Here is a 21487-nt window from a genome sequence, read left to right on the forward strand (position 1 = left end):
AACTTAACATGATGATAAAGGGATTTGTATCCTGGAAAACAAAAGGCATAACGAGCGGATTAAAATTTACAGATAGCTGGTAAATAACTTGTAGAACCGACACACTTCAGCTAGCATCACAGGAAACAGATACCCCTGTGTATTGGCTAAAACTAATATTAAATCTCCTTATTTATCACAGTAATGACAGTAATGCAAAATCCATATCATGGTGGAACATGAAACCAGTGACTCTGCAGAAACTGGAGCACCATCAATCTCTAACTTATATTTATATGGAAATTGATATGTGTAATTACATAGAATCACCAAATCCGGGGGAGAACTTTTCTTCGAATTTTCAACTATGTTTTACAGTGTAAAGTAAGAAAATGAGTGTTAATGGCTCACGTATATTTGTCAATCAGGCATTACAGTGATTATGACTGTAGCTCTACATATACTCCCCAAGGGAGTATCAGACAAGGCCATGTATTCTGTTTATTTGCACTGTGTGGGCCAATGTGCTCTCACTGGTGGGTTTATGTCTGTCACCAAATCTCCTGAGGCTGTACCAGAGAGAGGACCATCTGTTTGCAACATCACCCCAGCTCACAATACCCAAGGGGCTTTTATTTTATTATTGCTTACACACACACACACACACACACACATATATATATATATATATATATATATATATATATATATATATATATATATATATATATATATATAGATAGATAGATAGATAGATAGATAGATAGATAGATAGATAGACAGACAGACAGACAGACAGACAGACAGACAGACAGACAGACAGACAGACAGACAGACAGACAGACAGACAGACAGACAGACAGATAGATAGATAGATAGATAGATAGATAGATACACCCATACTTTAATGTACTATATTCTTCTCCTCGGAGTACTTCATAAGATTCCCAATGCTTGGTTTAAATTACTGTAAAAAAGACTCAGTACCAGTAAAACGTGTCTGTACTTTTGCAAGGCCCTGCTTTGTTAATCCCTGAAACAGAAAAATCAGGAGAAACACAGTAGAAAAAATGCACAGAAGGAAAGAGCCTAGCTAGATGTGGTAACACCATATCTATCCTTTGTCCTATGTGTATATTTTTTAAAAAGGAAAGTTGAGGAATTAAATATATATATATATATATATATATATATATATTAGTGCTGTCAAAATTATCGCGTTATTAACGCGTTAACGCGAGGCCATTTTAACGGCGATAATTTTTTTAACGCGAGATTAACGCTATGTGGTTTTATGGTACAATTTTCCAAGTGCATCCCGCTGCAGCCTGCGGGAAGGCGGGGCTATTTTCCCCCAGTCTATGCATTTCTCATACGCTTCCAGAGCGGAGCTCCTCAAGGAAAAAAGACGCTCATACACTGGGTGGCGCTAGTGCCTTTTCTTTAAGCCCCACCACCAACAAACAAGTTGAGTGTCTGGTAACTAGTAGCAACCTGAAATACGCTGAGAAAACAGATTACTGAGGTGAAATGGAATCTGCTACGGCACTCTTGTCGGTATCGTGTGTGTGTGTGTGTGTGTGTGTGTGTGTGTGTGGGTGGGTGTGTCTGTGTGTGGGTGAGTGGGTGAGTGGGTGTGTGTGTGTTCTCATTTTTGTTAAGAGGCTGAAAAGTAACTTTCTAGAGAGCATAGACTACCTTCATCTAGTGATGTTGGTCTATTGATTTTGATGTATTGATTGAAAATTGTTCATTATTACCTTGGTTAATTAACATCTAATGTTAATTCTACTAAATTTTATAGCAGTAGGGTAAAATGCTTGTCTTTGTTCAAAAGACTGTATTAACTGTAAAGACTGTCTTTTACATCAGCCTGTTTTCAGGGCCTTTTTTTTGGCTACATATTTGTTATTTTTTGCTACATGCCTCCCCATCTTCTTGCCATATGTTTCTATGGCATAAATCAGTATCTGTGACCTGTTTTCATTTTAAAAAAAGAACATTGGCACAAACCTAGCCTGTATGTATTTTTTTGTATGTCATCCAGAGTATTTAAATGATTTTCAATCAGGAAAAAAAATGTGCGATTAAAATGCGATTAATCGCGAGTTAACTCAGGCATTGATGCGATTAATCGCGATTAAAAAATTTAATCGATTGACAGCACTAATATATATATATATATATATATATATATATATATATATATATATATATATATATATATATATATATATATAGAGAGAGAGAGAGAGAGAGAGAGAGAGAGAGAGAGAGAGAGAGAGCGCGGGAGAGAGAGTGAGAGAGAGTGCTCAGCAAAGAGCTGGTCAAAACCTGGAAAGTCAAGAAATCAGTGATGCCAGTGGTCATTGGGCCCCTCAGGGCAGTGACCCCCAAACTTGAGGAGTATGTAGTATAAAGTGGGTTTCAATCTGATTGAACCACACTTTTTAGGTTTTCTTGATCTGCTTCTAAACAGACATACATCACTTTGGCCTCAGCGAGGCACAGGCATCACACCTGTTCCGCTGTCTGTTGCTTGGTAACCCTTCTGCAGCAAGCGTTGGTCTGCCTTGGCTTGTAGATTGCACACTCCAACACTGTGTCATAATTAATAATAAGGCGTCTCAAAATCTAAACTGACTGAACCGTTCTAGACACTCAGTTTCAAAAAATACAATTTTAATACAATCCAAACATTATAAAAAATAAAGTCCACTTTTGGCCTGGACCTAACGGTGAACCGAGGGTCTTATGGTCTAAATACACCCTAAAAGTCAGCTCCAACTCTTGAAATCAAACCAATTGTAGCAAAATCATCCACAATGATGTATTCATGATTACATGCCTCATTTAGATAGTACAATTTACTCCGGTCTTATCTCAAGTCCAGACTTTTGAACTATTTGTCATTAAGAAACTGGATAATTCCTTCCATGTATACCTTGAGGAGATTGTGGCCATGATTATTTCAGAAGAATTTCAAATCTTCATTCATCAAGCTAAAGGACAGTTTTCAAATTGCCTCAGTCCCCATTAAATTGTTTCAGACTTTTCATGTTCTCATGAAGAACTCTTTCTTGCCAGCATCAAAGAGGCATCCTCGTTAGTGAAATTATTGAAGTTTTACATTCACACTGACTTGGCATACTTGGAATAATTTCAAAGTTTAATTAAAAGAAACCAATAAAAGTCCATTTTTAATTTTCAACTTTCAACTTAACACACACACACACATATATATATATATATATATCTATATATATAGATATATATAGATATATATATATATATAGATATATATAGATATATATAGATATATATATATCTATATATATATATATATAGATATATATATATATAGATATATATATATATATATATATAGATATAGATATATATCGATATATATAGATATATTGATATATAGATATAGTTATACATATATAGATATATAGATATATGATATAGATATACTTATATCACTTTCTTTAAAACATTTATGGTAAGTAAAAAAAAAAAAAAGCTATAGTAAATTATTATCTTTTCCTAAAGGAAACACAACCTTCAGTAATGTACAGTAGATCTTCCATTTTTGACTAAATCAGTTATCATGAATTTTTGAAACAGATAATGTTCGTGCTCTTAAAAGTCCACTATAAGACTGTCACAATATGTGCAAAGATTGCCAGCAATGATGGAAAATTAATATTAAGGGCAATACATCATTCCTGTCAGGCTAAAGATATGGCAATCCTGGAATGGAAAATTAATTTGGTTTCCACTACAGAGTGACACTGCAAAATGAGGAGCAGTTACAAACTGTATTTTCTGCTTGTACCAGTCATCACGGTGTTAAGAGTTGCAGATTTATTTTAACATTTTTTTTATAATGACATTTTTTTTGTTTTTTACCATTTTATATGATAAACAAAATCTTATTGGTTTTGGAGTCCAAAGATTAAAGATACTTTTTTTCTTTGGACATGAACTTGAATAATGTTATCACCAGTCCTATTTGAATTGGTTGTAGGAATTTTATGTGATCGACTAAAACAAAGGTGTGCATAATTGTTATTGTTGAAGTTTAGCATACAAATAAAACCAGAAAGTTTGTTTATTTGTATTCAGCCTTATTTATGTCGATATGCATAAACAAAATCTAGTGCGAACAGTTTCAAACAACACGAGGTTGTTTAGCTATTGCTCAATTTTTGAAATTCAAACAGATCTACAAAACAAACAGAGCTTTAAGTATTGTGGCAGCCTTTGATAATTCAACAGGAGCTGCAGAGATCCATTCCTCAGGTAGGAGAAACTGTCGCTAGGAAAACTTCTAAATGTGCAGTATTTCAATTAAAGCTTTGTGGAAGAGAGGTATGAGGAAAATATGTCTGTCTGTCTGTCTGTCTGTCTTTCAAAAAATAAAGATATAGAGCACACAAAATTATGCAGCAATGTGCTTTAGTTTCTGCTGAGAAACCACAGCATTGAATTCCTGGAACTGATAGCAAAAGATTGAGAATGAAAATGAGCTTGACAATGCCGTCTGTAGTGTAAAACAAAGTAGCAGTATCATCAATCTATAGAAATGCTTTCCTTCCAAGAAATTTAAGTAGATCACAGATTATGGGAAAATGCTTGAAGCTAAATGCAGCGCAATCATGTAAGAAAAATCTGTTAAAGGCTGTAAACCCTCACACTGGAGGAAATAATTTGCCTTCCACAAAGACAATAGCTCTAAAGATACAGCCTGAACTACATGTGTTAAAACTTTACTTAAATCAAATTGAGTGTACCTGAGCCAATATATGTTTCCTTTGGTTCTCTACACTAAATTCATTTCAAAACAAGCTCTTAAGTTAATCTGAGTAAATATGCCATTTGCTAAAGTGCTAAAATTAAAAGATGAGATTTATCTAAAATACTACCTAAAAGACCAAATATGTAATAACAGTTAGTTCTGCAAAGTCATAACTCAGGGAGAACAATCATTTCAGATGTTTTCTGTATTTGTTTACTTTTTCTTCCAGTTTACAGTTATAAATTTTTTTTGTTAATCTCTTAACAAATGAAATGCATTTAAATTTGTCGTTGAAATGTTCTAAATGTCCAACGGGTATTATGGATCGTATCATATACTGTATGCTATCTCTTTGACAAGTTTTCCATGTAAAGCCTGTTTTAAAAGCAACTCTAGATCAGCACATCATTCTCTTCTGTGTCATCCATTGCCCTTTGGCAAAAGAAAGAAAGAAAAACAGCAAATGAAAGCTTTCTAGGTTTTTCAAAGTGTTGCCTTGACCTCCATGGTTTTCTTAGGTGGCATTTATTTGGCAACTCTTCCAATGGAAACAATAAGCTAGTATCTTAGTACTCTCCTCTTTATATGTGCTGCAAGATTTATACTTGTCTTGGCCATAAAAAAAAAAAAAACTATAGCTGTATGTCTAATAGCGCCTTTCTGTGTAAGATCAGTTTGTTAACGTTTACGTTTCAGATATTTCACTTGTTATTTTTCATACAAATATTAGTCAGTATTCAAGGAAAAAGAGTAGAATCATCTTTGATATTCTTAAACCATTAAATGCCACATATGTATATAGATTAAAAAAATGATTAGAATACATCTTATTCAAACAGCATTTATTAGTACAAGCCATACAGTTCTATATCCTAGGGAATAGTTTGAGCTTAGAGTGCTCAAAGGTTTTCCATGTGCCTCCCGGGGGGCAAATATCAACAATTCACTCACTGTTTTGCAATTTTAACTGCAGATTATGAATATATTATTAACCAGAACTGGAAGTAATAGTTAATTAATATGTCCTTCTAATCAATGTTAAAACATTTATCCTTATTATTGTTAAAATTATTATATTTGACATTTGCCCAATTCCCCAGTGTTAGCAACGGCTTACTTTAGAATTGGAAGTTTTGGACAGGCTGTTAAAATCCAAGATGTCTTCACCATCAGTAAAAGTCAATAATTTGGTTTATAATTCACGCACTTATTAATAGTTAACCACAAGAAAAAAATGTATCTCTGGCTATTCAAGCTGTTTCTCAAAGGAAGTATGCTGTGCTCTTTATAGACATTGGGCCACTGCTGCATAAATAATCACAGACTACCACAATTAAAACAGAAGGGGTGCTATTTATTTAACCTAAGAATCCCTATAACAGTGTTGTTATGTTTAAAGGGGTGTTAGAATGATTGTATAGGGTATTTGGTGCTGGTCTTTAAGGTCTCTGAATAGTGTGCGCAACATTGGTTGGGCTAAAAATGGCATATTTGTTGTTCTGTGAGCCCTAATCCAATCCTGGTTATAAGCCCTAGAATAAAACAACTGGGTTCCTTCCTTTTATGGTATGCACTGATTTGTTGGTTTACAACTAGCGAAGCTGCCGAGTAACGACTCATCATAGCAACAAGCATTCACTCACTGAAACATTAAATTGTTGATATGGTAGGGTGACCAGACATCCTCTTTTTCCCAGACAAGTCATTTCATTAAAGCTACAAAGACTCACCTCTGCCTCCCGTGCCTCTGCATTTGGGTCCCCTAACCACAACCAAATCATGATAGAACTGAGCCGTGAGCTCCGGGGCTGGTCCGGGAACCCCGGCAGATGGGGGCAGGGAGTAAGCAGGGGACCAAACCCAACCCGACACCAGCTGCCCCGTGTACAACCACAAGTGGTTAGTATCATTTTGTCCCTAAGCTGTTGATAGCAATGCTGGCATATCTATGGTGACCAGATTTGGGTTGCTGACTGGACCGGACACGGCATTCGAACTGAGACATCAGATCCAAATAGATGTCATCATGACATCTTTTTGACTTGTGTATTTTTATGACAACTGCATAACACGTTACCTTTTCTCTGTTAAACATTTCCTATAAAAGCAAATATAAGGCCAAATTATTACAATTTGTAAAAGTAACTTTAATAAAGAGTTTAAATTGTTGGGAGCTGGAGAAGTTCCATCTTCCTCCAGCAGAGTCCGCCATGGATCCTCCTGAGCTGAGCCTTCGACACACCTGAGGCGCATCTCATCATCAGAGGATCCACAGTATTTAAGCTGCCTTCAGACCTTGCCTCGACGCCGCAGTGTTAAATCCAGTTGGTTAGCACCTAAGCCTAGTATCTTCTGAGAACCTTTGTTGCCATTGAATCCAGATTGGGTTCTAACCTTTTTGTCTCTGCTTTCAGGAATCCTGTTTTTCTCCTGTGAAGCTCTGGAAGAGCTTAACCTGCCGAGCCTGCCCTCTGAGCCAAACCCGAAGACTCTTCTCTGGATTCCCATGCAGCTCTGGACTAAGAGCTGGAAACTCAGAACCAAGGTCTGCCTTCACGCTAGAAGTAAGACGCTGAAGCAGTTATCGGACTCTGCTGAACAAAACAATCTCTGGACCCAACAGTGCCTCTCTCAAAGCTTAAACCGGACTTCTCAAGGTACAAACCTGAAACTCTCAAAATCAAGCTCAACTGATTCAACGCTAACTGAACTGTCTCCTACACAGACTCCAGTGAACCAGCCCCCAGGCCTGAACCAGTACCAGTGTTATTTCCATGTGCTTTGTGAACAAATAAACTTGTTAAACTTTTCTTCAGTCTCCGTGGTGTTCTGCATCTTGGGCCTTTCAGTAACCCATCATGACATAAATCTGAAAATAAAATTATTACATATTATGCACTTGAAATAAGATAACAGAGTTATTTTTTATTTCAAATTTTAAATGTAAATCTTAGTTCATCCGCAAATTGTCATATATACCCACTCAAATCAAGAGAAATTAAACTTTAAGATATTGTGGAGCATTGGCTTTGCATCAGAATTCTACTCTATTTCTATGTGCCTTGGAAAACTGCCTGAACTTTGAGCAAGTGACACATATTTATGGCAGATATTTATAAATGCAAGCAATAAGGCAATTACAACCAAGGCCATCCACCCTGAGGCCCTTACTTAATCATATAAACTCAATTCAGGGGATGGAGACATCGACTTTTTCACTATGTCTCCAGAAGAAAAAAAAGACTGTTGAAGAAATGGGATCATTACACATTTAAAGACCTATGATAGCACTTACATGTAAACTAGAACGAAATATATTGTGCAGGGTAATCTGGTCCCTGGACCTGATAAATCTGACTCATAAATTCATATAAATTGTCTTTCTTTCTACGTGTGTTCTTGTGTTCTATTTTTTCACATAAATGAAAAATAAAGAAAAAATAGAAAAATATCAATCTAGTCTATGTTTTTCAAGTTATTTTATGTATCAGTGGATTTGAAATTGTTATTTATTTAACTGACACCAATGTGGCAATTCTACCTATGAACTGAGGAAAATAGTTTAACATCATCATCAGACTGTGTTTGGCTGTTGGCAGCTCAATGTGACATATAAAGTGTCCTTTTTCCAAACTGAGCACCGGCAGCCATAAATGTCTGTGCATGGCCCTGTAGGTGAGTTACTCAGAGGACCTCTAGTATTATAAATAAAGGTTTATTATATGATCTTAGTTTGTATTTACTTAGATTCCTTACTAAATTACAAATAACATATTTGTTTTTTTTTTCTTTCAAATGGAAATGATAAAATGCCCAACAAATAAATGCTTAAATAAAAAGTTGTTAAATAGTATTTATTTCATAATCAGTTATTGTACGATCAAGTTTTGGACAATTATCAATACTTTTGACTGACAGGCGTACTCATGGAAAGAAAAAATGCCCAAAGACCTACACAAGTCAGAAAAGGTTGGGAAACACTGCGTTGAGCTACAACAAGTAAACAATTCTTTTCTACTATGAACGATTGCAACATGTGTATATGTAAAGTCATTTTCATAAAGAAATAAAAAGATAGAAAACCAGATTAACTTGGTGGACATTTTTTTATTTTCATAGATATACCTACATTTCTATTTTTTGAGGATATGCTTCTGTACAAAGATAATATATTATCATTCCTTCTCAAGTCATTCAATACTCTACCATAGAGAGGTTTTCTGAGAATCCATAAAAAATCCATGTAAAACAAAAAAAGGAAAAAAACAATTATATATATATACATATACATATATATGAATTAATTCAATAATGTGAGGGAGACAAAACAGGCCTCTGAGAGTTAACAAAAAAACCCCATCTCTACCGCTGAGTAAGAACAAAATGTAACGCTGCATTTTAAGCTCTAACCTTGAATCCAGGTTGAGGGCTGAATTCTTTCACATATCAGCTGTCCAGTTTATCTTCTATTATTCTTTACATTTCAAGACAAAGCAGTCAGTAAACATTGTTATTTTTTATTTTCTTTTTTTCACTTAGATGTTCTGGTATTCTTTTACATTTAGGAAGAACCTAAGTAGCATCAGCTTAAAAAAAATGTTTCGAAAAGAAACCCACAAAGGCTCTGGTCCTATCTCTTATGTTCAGTAGAAGTAATCAAACTGAAGCGCATATATACATGCTGAATTTTTATAATTTTTTTTTTGGAGATCACTGCTTATACGGAAAAAAGTGGGCTATTTTGACAACTGGCACTCAAAGAGTAAATACTTCGATTTATTGTCCAACACTTAATTAAATTGCTTGAATTTGTCCTGATCTCAGCAAAGTCATTGAGACTGGGATGTCCTTACCTGCCTTTAATTTCACGGTACATGTCTTTCCTTCATTTCCTGATAGCATCATTTCTGTTAGATCTATTGACTTACCGACAACAATGTCACCACAAGCATTTGCCCCTCGCCTCTCCAAGTTATGATTCCTATCTGCAGTGTGACTCGACAGTATTAGATTTGTTTAGGACTCAGGTTTCACAAAAGTTTGTTCATGACTATTAAAAATCAAGAGCTAGAAATCTTTTGAAAGGTTCTTTATGGAATTTCCCTGTAGAATTTTCTTAGAATGAGATAGTTAGCACAATATTAGAATTGAGAGTTCAGTGTACACACACTTTAAAATTGTCAGGTTGAGTGGAGATATGAAGAAGGACCAAATGCATAAACAGAAATTGAAGTGGTTTCTAGAATATAATATAACAGAAGAATAGAAAATCCCTTTATTGGCCCACAATGGGGAAATTGTGGTGTTGCAGCAGCAAATGATTATAGCAAAAGTGGTCACACAAATGTGGACATTAGAAAAGGGTATAAAATAGTGTCACTGTGTAAAATACTGTGCACCTTACGATGAAAAAACAATTTACAGTGTAGACATTTTTAAAGTAATGGATATGAAAAAATAGTAGCAACATCAGAGATGTGTAAAATGACAGCAGCATTTTATTTAACAGACTAAGACAGAAACTGTGCAAAAAGCAGCATGAATATAACAACTTATTGAGGTTGTGATGGTTATAAAGTCTTAGAGCTGCTGGGAGGAATGATCTGTGATAATGCACCCTGGTGCATTTAGGGTGCAGCAGCCTGTCACGGAAGGAGCTTTCCAGTTCAGCTACAGCTTCATTCATGGGGTGGGAGACATTATCCAACAGAGCTGTTGATTTAGTTGGGATCCTTTTGTTTCTCACCTCCTGCACAGAGTCTAGAGGGTATCCAAGCACAGCGCTGGCCTTCCTGATTAGGTTATGCAGCCGCTTTCTCTCAGCTACAGATAAGCCACTGCTCCAACAGAAAGCTTGATAGAAGATGGCTGATGCCACCACAGAGTCAAAGAAGGTCATACAAGGACTGACACCAAAGGTCAGTCTCCGCAACGGGAAGAATCTGCTCTGACCTTTCTTATACAGATCCTTAGTATTGTGAGTCCAGTCCAGTTTGTTATTCAGGTGAACACCTAGGTACTTATAAGAGTCCACTAGCTCAATGTCCCTTCCCTGGATGTTCGGGGGTGTCAGTGGGGTGGATCTGCTTCTGCGAAAGTCCACCACTAGCTCCTTGGTTTTCCCTGCATTAATTAGAAGGTGGTTCCCCCGGCACCAGACCACGAAGTTCTGGGTCCACTGTCCCCACCTTTGATGAGGCCAACTATGGCAGAATTGTCTGAAAAATTCTGGAGGTGGCAGCGTAGGGAGTTGATGGAGAAGTCTGCAGTGTAGAGGCTGAAGAGGAATGATGCCAGCACTGTTCACTGTGGGACCCTGTACTACAAACTAACCTATCTGAGACAGAGCCCTGTGCCCTCACCTACTGTGGGCGTCCAGTGAGGTAGTCCAAAATCAACATGGACATGTGCGGGTCCACTCCTGACAGCTACAGCTTGTTCCTTAGGAGCCCAAGCTGGATAGTATTGAAAGCACAGGAGAAATCAAAGAAAATGATTCTTACAGTGCTTCCAGGTTTCTGTAGGTGAGTCAGAGCTTGGTGCAGAAGGGAGATGAAGTACAGGGCTATCGCAATAACGTGTAAATTTGTGGGGTAGATAATTTGGCCTCATGTTAACTGCTGGCAGCTCAGTGTTCTTGCTGCAATGTCTTTATTGGCTAGGTGTTCTGAGTTATACCATCAATTTTACACAAACACAGCCAGACCCCCTCCTCTCTTATTACCACTCTCTTGGGTTCTGTTGGCCAGAAGTAGATGAAATCCATCCATGTTTACATGAGAATCTGATGTTTCCGTTGTTAGCCACATCTCCGACAGGCATAGAATGCTTGCCTCTCTGTAGCGTCTTTGATGAATCTATCCACCTTGTTAGAGAGATATCTGACGCTGCCCATGATTACAGATGCGATGATTGGTCTGTACCTCCTTCCCCGGTGGTATCATCCAACTCCCACCTGGCTGCCAGGTCCTTTCATCCTCAGCTCGTGGTGGATATGGTCTCACCTCGTGTGCAGTACAGCAGAACTCTGTAGGGCAAGCAACTGGTCCTGTGTGTAAACTATTGGAGCCAGGTCTAACACGTTGGCTCTGCATGCAAAGATGGCAAAAATAAGAATGTAAAACAGAGCTTTCCAGAAAAAAACGTGAGCTCCATTATTTAGAAACGGTACAAGAAAGATACAAAGTCACAACTAGTAACGAAAATAATAAAAAGATAGATGAAATTAGAAAAAACCCAGGAGAATAAAGGGAGCTACAAAAACAGGCTTCCTGCTCCTCACTGGCGCTTGAAGGTTAATGTTTAAGTTAATTCTAGCAAATTTAATAACAAAAAAGTGTCAACTGAAGCAAAAATCTAAAAATAACAAAATACAGAATTACCAAAATACTGAGGGACATCAGGATAAACACCCACAAGGAACTAAGAAATGAAAAGGAACCAGCAAAGAGTGACGGAACATACCTTCCCTTCCACTTCTGCAAGTATTAAAAAAAAACATAAAGTCTTAATTGTCTCTAGGATCTCCCCTTTTAGCTGAACCCATCCTGTTTAATTCTTTTGTGCTATTTATCTACCTTACATGACTTTAACCTGTTTTTTTTTTTTTTTACTTTTTCTTGACGGGACTTTCTCGTCAGATCCTAGATTCTGACCACCGGTGGTTTTCAGTGTGTTGCTTCTCTCTTCATGTTGGGATCCAGTTCGGGGCACGAGCCTGATAGTTTTAATGAAAATAAACCCTTATTGTACTAGAAATAAAGCAACACAAGACAAAAGTTACTTTTCTGCAGAAGAGGAGAGTGGACCCAGATGGAGAATGACTCTCCCTGAAGGTCTGTGGTCCACTCTGTCAGGATATCTCTGTCTTCTGCTTTTATTGATTGACTTCAAAGAAGAATCAGGAGGGGTCAGAAGTTGTCAGGAGTGGTCAGAAGTTTGCACATGATAAAGCATGACACTTCCTTGTGCAGTTTTTTTACGGGTGATGATCATTCACCTGCAACCACATGGGTGAATAGAGCATGATTTTTCCTTTTCTGGGAGCACCATTTGTTCTTCCTGTTTGAAATTAAAAACAACAGAACACTCCTAACAGGGCAAATGCCTGTAACTTAATACAAATAAAACAGTGACATTTACATTTTTCTAACAATGTGCAACAGAGAACTCTTACAAATAGCAAAAACAGAAATGATTAACTACCGCGACACAAACAGCATCCATCTTGAATTGAAAGTTATGTAACAAACCAATTTAAATGAACATTCATACTCATATTTCTGACTTTCAGGTACATTTCATTTGAAAATTATGCCTTTGAAATTGAATATTTTGATTCCTAAAAGATTAATACAATGCACCATTACTGTAGCTACATTAATGTCAAGTAACCCTTCAAAACTTTAAAATGCTTATTACATGAAGGGTAGGATTTAAACGCAGAGAGGAAATAGCATCTAAACAGATAACAACAACAAAAGACAAAGTGAAAAATCATGGGAGGACAAAACAATGGTACCCACACATCAGTAACATCTAATGTGCCAAGCATCTGTCCAACTGAATGAGATTTAAGCCAGAGAGAATTACTGAACAAGGCGCAGGTTGCTGAATAACAACAGGGTGCAGCTGTGAGGGAAGGCAAGCAATGAAAATTAACTAAATAATGCGGGGAAAAATGTCGGGTAAAATATACAAAGAACATGGGATAGAAAGATGCCCCCCCCACCAAAAAAAAAAAAAAAAACAGTGTTAAAAAATATTTGGACAGATATTTAAAGTCAAACTACTAAGTAAAAGATCCAGAGAAAACAAATTAAATAAAGACTATGAAAATAAATACAAAATAAATCCATATAAAATACTTAAGAACAGAAAAGTTTCAGAAATCTAACAGTAAAACTAAGGGGTAACCTTATTATATAAAGCAAATTCTGAAAAGGATAAAGTGAAGTTCCAAGATGAAACAAATTGCAAAATCGAAGCCCTAAAGATTAGGGCATTTAGAGTAGAAACAGTTTAGGTTTTCAAAAGAAAAAGAAGGAGGAGAAAGATGAAGATAAATGTTGAGCATTATGAACATAGTGCATCTGACTGATTGTACACCAATGACATTAACATCACCTTTAAAGCTTCTAATCCAGATAAACCCTGAGAATTTCACTTTATTTTGGAAATATGGACTGAATTTAATGTTCTTTATTTCATCATCCTAAGTACTTAAAATGATTAAAGCTGTACTGGATTATTCTACATTCAACAGAGATTACTTTTGATGTGAATTTGACTTGAAGTTATTTTAATAAGCTCTTAACATGTTGTCTATTGTTCTTTATTTAAACCTTTGAGCCTCTTGTTAAATGTTTCTTGAACTAAACCTGACTCCCCTGTAATGAAAAACTTTCTTTATGACCACTCTTTTGCAGGGAAATATTATTTTCTTAATGGTGTAGGTCACAATACATAATAGCCAGTACTATCATATATGTTATATATATATGTCATGTATATATATATATCATATGTTGAATAACATTTTAATCCTAAGTTACAAAAATTAATAAACTAACTTTACTTAATTTCAGTTAATATGTGTTATTATTTTAGTCAAGAGAAAGGAACTTTTTTTATTTTTTACCAAGCAAAACTCCTCTTGCAGATTCCTATACTCATACAGTAAGATGTTAACAGCTAAACTTCTTTGCTTTTTGGCATATTGTTCATACTGAAGCACCTAAACATCTTTCAAAAAAAAACCCCCACCAGACTTTGTTTCTAAGTTTGATGTTTGTTCAAACTTGGAAACAAAGTCCAGTGGTTTGTTTTTTTTAACTTTTTTGGAATGAGTATGACCTGAAAGACTGAGAATATTTACCAGCAAATCTTTTTAAAAGACAAAAATATTGCATTATTTAACCTCCATTGCAGACAAAGATGTATCTTTCCAGAACAAGCTTTGTGTACAAAGGAGGCTTAAGAAATATTTTGGAGGTATCTCCTCTGTGATATATTTCCTCTGCACCTGTCACAAAAGGCTGAAATATTTGATATTTGAGTATTTTCAAAAAGAGGGATATGGGGATTCTGATTCCGCCTCATGTGCATCATATTATAAAAAACTGTTGTTTTTCAATGCAATCGGGAATCCCCTCTTTCCATTCACTACCAAATACCTTTGTAAATCAGGATTCTCTTTTGTAGCCACAACAAAGTCTGAAACATACAGAGGTACACTGGAGGATCTGAAAATAAGTACTTTGACCATTCACACTATTCTGGATTTTACTATGTCCAGGAGGCAGGCCAAGATGCCTCGGGAAGTGAAGATAAAAATACTTTGTTAGCCTATCAAAAAGGAACAGTAGAAACTGTTGGAATCTGGGGGTTTCCCCTCTGTTTTGTTGCTTTGTGTGGTTTCCTCTGTGTTCCGGATTCTGTCTCCAGAGGCAACCGCCTCTGTGTTCTGGATTCGATCTCCCACCTTTGTGTTCTCCAGAAGCTTTCCCGGTCCCCTCTCAAGACATTCCCTGCTGTGTTTCCTTCTGGTTGCCTTCTTGGCTCTGATCGAACCCTGTTCACCCTCCAACTGTTCCACCTCTGGAGACTGGCCCCCTCATTGCGCACTCACACGTAACATGGTATCCAGTGCAAGCACTTTGGATTTACATAGTATCCTTATGCAAACCGTACAGGGAAGAGCACTGAAGCAGCCAGCAGTAAATTCTTCATGGGGAGAGCGGTCACCACTGCACTCTAACTGCATGTTGCTTGAAAGAACTGACGTGTTGTCAAACAGTGGTACCATGTGGAGACAGTGGAGCAGTGACAGCCGATGTTTAAAAATCTGACTTTTTCTGTAAAATCACGTGGCAGCAACTCATCAGGGACTGTTTGTGATTTAGGTTTAAGAAGTACTGCTGAGGCACCTTTTTCAATTAATTTCATTAATAAAAAAAAATCCTGCTCTTAAGAGACTCTTAGCTCTTAAGTGGATTTTAGGTGGCATTTAAAAGGCAATTTTAATTTATCCCTAGAAGGAGAGTTTGTCATCCCACCTTAACTCCAGCCCAGACCCCAGCCAGCCTCTGCCTCTCACCAGCACTGTTGTTTTCTGCCTAGCTAGATACAAGCAAGGAAGTATGGCTGTATCTGGCCGTCACCCAGATGCAGCTCTGAATTGTAAATTGAGTGAAAGACAACTGGATTTTAACAGCTGTCCAGAAGTCCAGTATTGCTTAAATAAGATAAAAAAGAACCTTGATGAGTAAGCAGATATCAGTTATAATCATTTAACTAATAATCATTAATTTATTTTACCCTTAATTTGAATGATCTATTAATTAACTCAACTTTTAGTTCCAATTTGTTTTTATAATTTTTTATGCTCTAGTGACCATTATTTATTAGTTTTTTTTTAGGGTATGCAGACAGGAAAGTGGTTCACCAGAGAGGTGGGAGACATTTGGCAAAGGCCAGCAGGGCCAGGACTGGAACCTGTGATACACAAGTCCATCTATCCATTCATTTTCTGACAGGCTTAATTCCAAGTGGGGTTGCGAGAGGTGCTGGTACCTCTCTCCAGCTGTCTACGGGCAAGAGGCGGGGTACACCCTATGGGTGATTTGCTCTACTTTCATACAAACTATTAGTTCTAGCTATTTAATATTTTTATAATCTCCAGGTAAAATTGTACAACACTGGCAAAAATAGGAATTCTCATATGTTTGGCGTAGGAAAATTTTTTAAAACTTCTCTTTAAACTTCTCTCCAAGTGCCAACATATATCTTATGTTGTCATGATCTCTGAAGAGATGCTGGTCTGATTCCTCACAATCACAATTCCTCAGCTCTACCCCCTTCTCGTTACTATTCATCTGATCCACCTGCACATATAGCCTTTAGACCAAACATCAGTGCCAGATTATTTAAGATTCTGATTCTGCCTTATCCCTGCCTGACCTGACTGCCTCCCTGTTCTACCTGACCCGGATCCTGAACCTTGTCTGCCTGCTCATTGTCGAACCTGGAAGTGTTTCTCTACCTTGTCCTGGATCTCCTTCTGGTGCTTCATTGGACTTCTGATCACCTGACTCTGACCCTGGACCTGGCCCCAACTACGGACCCTGGTTTGCCCTCCTTTTCCTCCTGCCTTCTATTTTCTCTAGGTTTTGACCCTCTGCCCGTGCATGGATCATCATAACTCGGCTGGAGTTTTTCTGTGGGACTTCCTTACCAGTTACAGTAACATCAGCGCTACTGTCCAACTCGGACTAGCTTTGCGGTTCTTTCCAGACTGACATTATGTTTGTGATTGATGCACATCGTAAGGCTAACCTGGTTACTCAGCTTTTTTCTTCATTTCAAGAGGTTCCTGCCCTAGTCACTGACACTACCTGCAGCAGTTTTGTTTCAATAAACTGTGTTAAGCTTTTGTGGTAATGTGGTCTTTTTGTTAAGTTTATTGCATGTTTTCAAATTTTGGATTTTCTTTATTTTTGAACTTGTTTGCTTGTTTTCAATTTTGTGTGTTGCATGTTTTTTTTGGATTTTGTTTGGAGGCCACATTGCCACTCACACATGGACACGCCCACAGCAACGGCACAGGTGTTCCCCATCAACCAAGCAGCGTGCCGACTGGGACGCTGATTAAAAAGGCAGCTGTTTGGTTGGAGAGACACACCGGATATGGGAAGGCCGATCATGGAGGGAGCCGGACGGAGCGGGTGAGAGAGAAGCAGCGGGAGAGGTTTGGGAACTGACGGCCGGAGGGCCGCTGGAGCGAGGTGCAGAGACGCAAACCGGAGCATCGGCCTTCCATAGGAGCGAGGTGCAGAGACGCGCACCGGAGCATCGGCCTTCCATAGGAGCGAGGTGCAGAGACGCGCACCGGAGCAAGGTGCAGAGACGTGCACCGGAGCGAGGCGAAGAGGCCCGTCATGAAGCGAGGCGCAGAGGCACGCTGGCGAGAGGCGCGTGTTGGAGGTGACCTCGCTAAGGCCAGCTATGCTGGAGAGGCCCACACGCGCAGCGTGCCGGAACGAGGATCCAGTGCTGGGGTGGACGGTGCCCTCCATTGTACCCGCCAAGTGCGCATCTTTTAACAGAATGGCCCATTGACTCTGTTGCTCTTCATTGTCTGTATTTTTATCTTTCTTTTTAATCTTTTTCCTTTTAACTTATCTTTTTATCTTTTTTATTGGACTTTAATCGATTAAACTTTTTAAAGGACAAGTTTATCTTTTGGCAAACTTCAATTTAGTTTGATTTTTTAAAAGGTGATTGACTACTGGTATTTCTTTGGGGTTGTTTAAAAAAATTTCATTTAATTTTGATTTCTACAGTTACAGTTGTGATTTCATAGGTGGCTAAGTAAACTGATTAAATCAAACAAAAAAAAACTCTAAAGTGTTCCATTCGAAACAGTACAGCTTTTTTTAAAGTTGTGTTTTGCTTACTTAATGAAGTACCCAGTACACACAAACTGTACTTATTTTTAGTAAGGCCAATAAATATAACTAGTTTCCTTTCACCTGGATCACCCGCAACATGCTCACTAATTGCATATGCAATTTTTTGTTTGCACAAGCAATTTAGCACCCGTTAATTTAGAACTTTGGAGATCAGGGGCAGAGTGTTTAATGACACAAATAAACTGCTGGCAAGTGTCAGAGAGTTGCCTAGTTTTTTTTTATTTTTTTTTAGTTTTTACTGTGTGAAGCTGTGCCTTCTTCTGATGCTGCTTCCTCTTGACTTCTCCCCTGACATCCTTTCTAGAGGGGAGTATCTATGTTCTTTAATCCTTCAGCCTACGCACCTTAGTCTACTATGACAAAGATCCTCAAGCAGCTGCCAACTTTTTGACAGGATATGCCTAACTCACTAAATGTTCCATATTACTGTGTGTATTGCTGAGGTAAAAACATCAAACTCTAAATGATTAAATATTTGATGTCAGGTTTTGGTGATGTAAAAAATGAGATGTTTTTTAAAACATTTTCCAGCTTGTTCATGTCGCTGATAAGTTAATTTCCCGACACGCCTTGATTTAGCATGTACATTTGATCAAATTATTTCCAATCTTTTCAAGGGGTCATGTCATTTTTGTCCAGGCCTGCTTCAAGAGTTTATTCTTAAAATCATTTTGCTGAAGCATGGTTGAAAAGCCCTGCCTATTTTTTTTTTCCTTTTCATAGATTTTTTTTTCTTTAATGCTACTTTGACAGATTATTTCTGTTACCATTGTGGGTTTCTCTTTTATAAACAAGGTGTTCTAACAATTTAGCCCACTTTTGTATACAGTGGTGGTTCCAGAAAATGTTTATAGGGGTAGTCAGGCAGGAGCCAATGTGCATTGAGGGGTGTTCGGAAACTGATAGGCACAAAAACATCTTAATCAATCTATGCTAATCAGAATAAACCAAAAGAAAAATGACTGTGCACATTTCCCAAATAAATCACTAAAGAAAGACTATACTTTATTTTCATCAGGGTCCTTGCCAAGAAAGTTATGAGCATATTAATATATTGGTGCTGTTCAAATTCATTTTTGATTCTACATTATATAAGCATTAAATGAGTTGAGAAGTTATTCTCTATCTTTAACTACTCTATCTTTAGCGACAGAAATAAACTCTTCCCGATAAAACCTAATAAATAAATAAATTATCAATTAAGAATTTGTTATCTTTATAGTACTATTTTGCTGTGAAATATTTTTTGTTGTATTTTGCTTTTCAGTTTTTCATTAAAATACAAACTTTAAAATATCAAAGTAGGACATTCCACAGGATGGTGTCACTGCTGCTACCTTCTGGTTTAGAGGTGACCTGCTTTTTCCAGAGATGGTGAATTACATCAACATGGAAATGACAAATCCCCTGGTAGGAGTGGCCAGTGATTGGCTAGGAAGGTGCAAGGCCCCCCCTCTAGATTTGCTCTTGTGTGTATATAGCACCAACTCACAACTAAATTGCCTAAATTCCCCTTATACAAAGAAATATAAATCAAATCTGATTCCAAAGCAATTACATATATCAAATTTTTTCCTATTACAAACAATATCGTCAAGTTTAGCTTATTATTTAAATTGGTTTCTCATCTAAGGAAATCTGGCAGATGCAATGGGTCCCTGACCTGCAGCAATCAGTCGTCCTCGGTCAGTATGTCCTGACAGGGAACATTCCTCTCTGAACATGCACTGTCTTATGTCACAGAGTTGAGGAGGTTTTTTGGATTCAGCACTTACTTACACCTTAAAGTAGATGAAGGAACCTCTGTAAACCATCTCTTCAGAAGCAGTTTGATGATCTCAAATGGAGGAGCAACGATCAACAGGTACAAACTAGTGTTGCACTGATACCGATACCAGTATCAGGCAGGGCCGCGATACTGCACTATTTGTTGGTATCGGTGAGTACAAACAAATAGGGCACCAATACCATTTTGATAGCCAAAGGTTTATTCAACTATTGTGCATTCCAGTTAGGCAATAAAAAGTTGTACTGGATTCACTTTCTATTAGTCTTTTTACTGCTTCACAAAGGTAGGCAACAACTTGACAAAGCCATTATTTTACATCCAAGTAGTATGCAGTTCTTCATATATACATGCACACATAAATTTCAAACAGATGGTATTGGTATAGTATCGATATCAGCCGATACTGCACAGCAGGTTATTGGGTATTGGGGGCGAAAAAAACGGCATCGGCACAACACTAGCACAAACTCACGCAGAGCAACTTTGCCCCAACAGAGTGAGGGAAGGATGTACATTTTGTGAACATCAAGAATCACTTGAGCATTTTTTTTTGCCCTGTTCAAGGTTAAATAAGTATTTATGCGATTTTGTAGGAATGAATGAAAGTCTTGGTGAGTATTTTTTGCTTTTTTTTTTAATCCTTTATTATGCAACACTTAAATTTAAACACTTCGTTTGATTAATTTCTTTCTTGGAATAACAAAATTAACTATTTGGAAAACAAGAAAAAATCTAATGTATAGAATAAGGTGGAGCTCATTCTTAAGGGGTTGCTGGCATTTAAAATGAAAATATACCATGTTTTATATATATATATATGGTTTTACTGCTAATATATCTTAGAGACTTGAGAGCCAGACACATTTTATCTTCACTGGGAGGAGATAGCACCCTCATTAAATTGTTTTACAATCCTATACATTTTTTATGCAGAAAAATGTATGTTTGTGTTGCTTTTTGTTTGTGTTTTTAGTAGGATTTCTATCATAAAAAAATAATTCAAATTGAATACTGATACCCAGGGCACAATTTGATGACTTGGAAATTGAAAATGACAAGTTATAAAAGGTATAACATTGTATTTATAAATGTATTTTATTGAACAATTGTATGAATATATGCTTATATTTAAGGCTATTCTTTCTTTGAATAATACAAGATATACTTCATATGTTAGCTTTTTGATATGACAGGGTTGTATAGGTATACATATGTTATACAAAAAGTTCCTGAAAAAAAGTGCTAATTATGTCTACAGCAATAAAAAATGGTATATTTGAAAGTTAAAAAGAGTTAAATCACAGAAAGCCACAGTATTTGTCTTCTAATTTGTGGGAATAACAATCATAGTATGAAAGAGGTATAAAAAATCCTTTTTGAAAAATCTACAATGACAAGCATAGAACCAGTGAACAAGTGGGATGTGGCTAGCTGAAGCCACAT

Source organism: Cyprinodon tularosa, unplaced genomic scaffold, assembly GCF_016077235.1.
Source record: "Cyprinodon tularosa strain WSP-4 unplaced genomic scaffold, ASM1607723v1 ctg265, whole genome shotgun sequence".
In the NCBI taxonomy this organism is placed as follows: domain Eukaryota; kingdom Metazoa; phylum Chordata; class Actinopteri; order Cyprinodontiformes; family Cyprinodontidae; genus Cyprinodon; species Cyprinodon tularosa.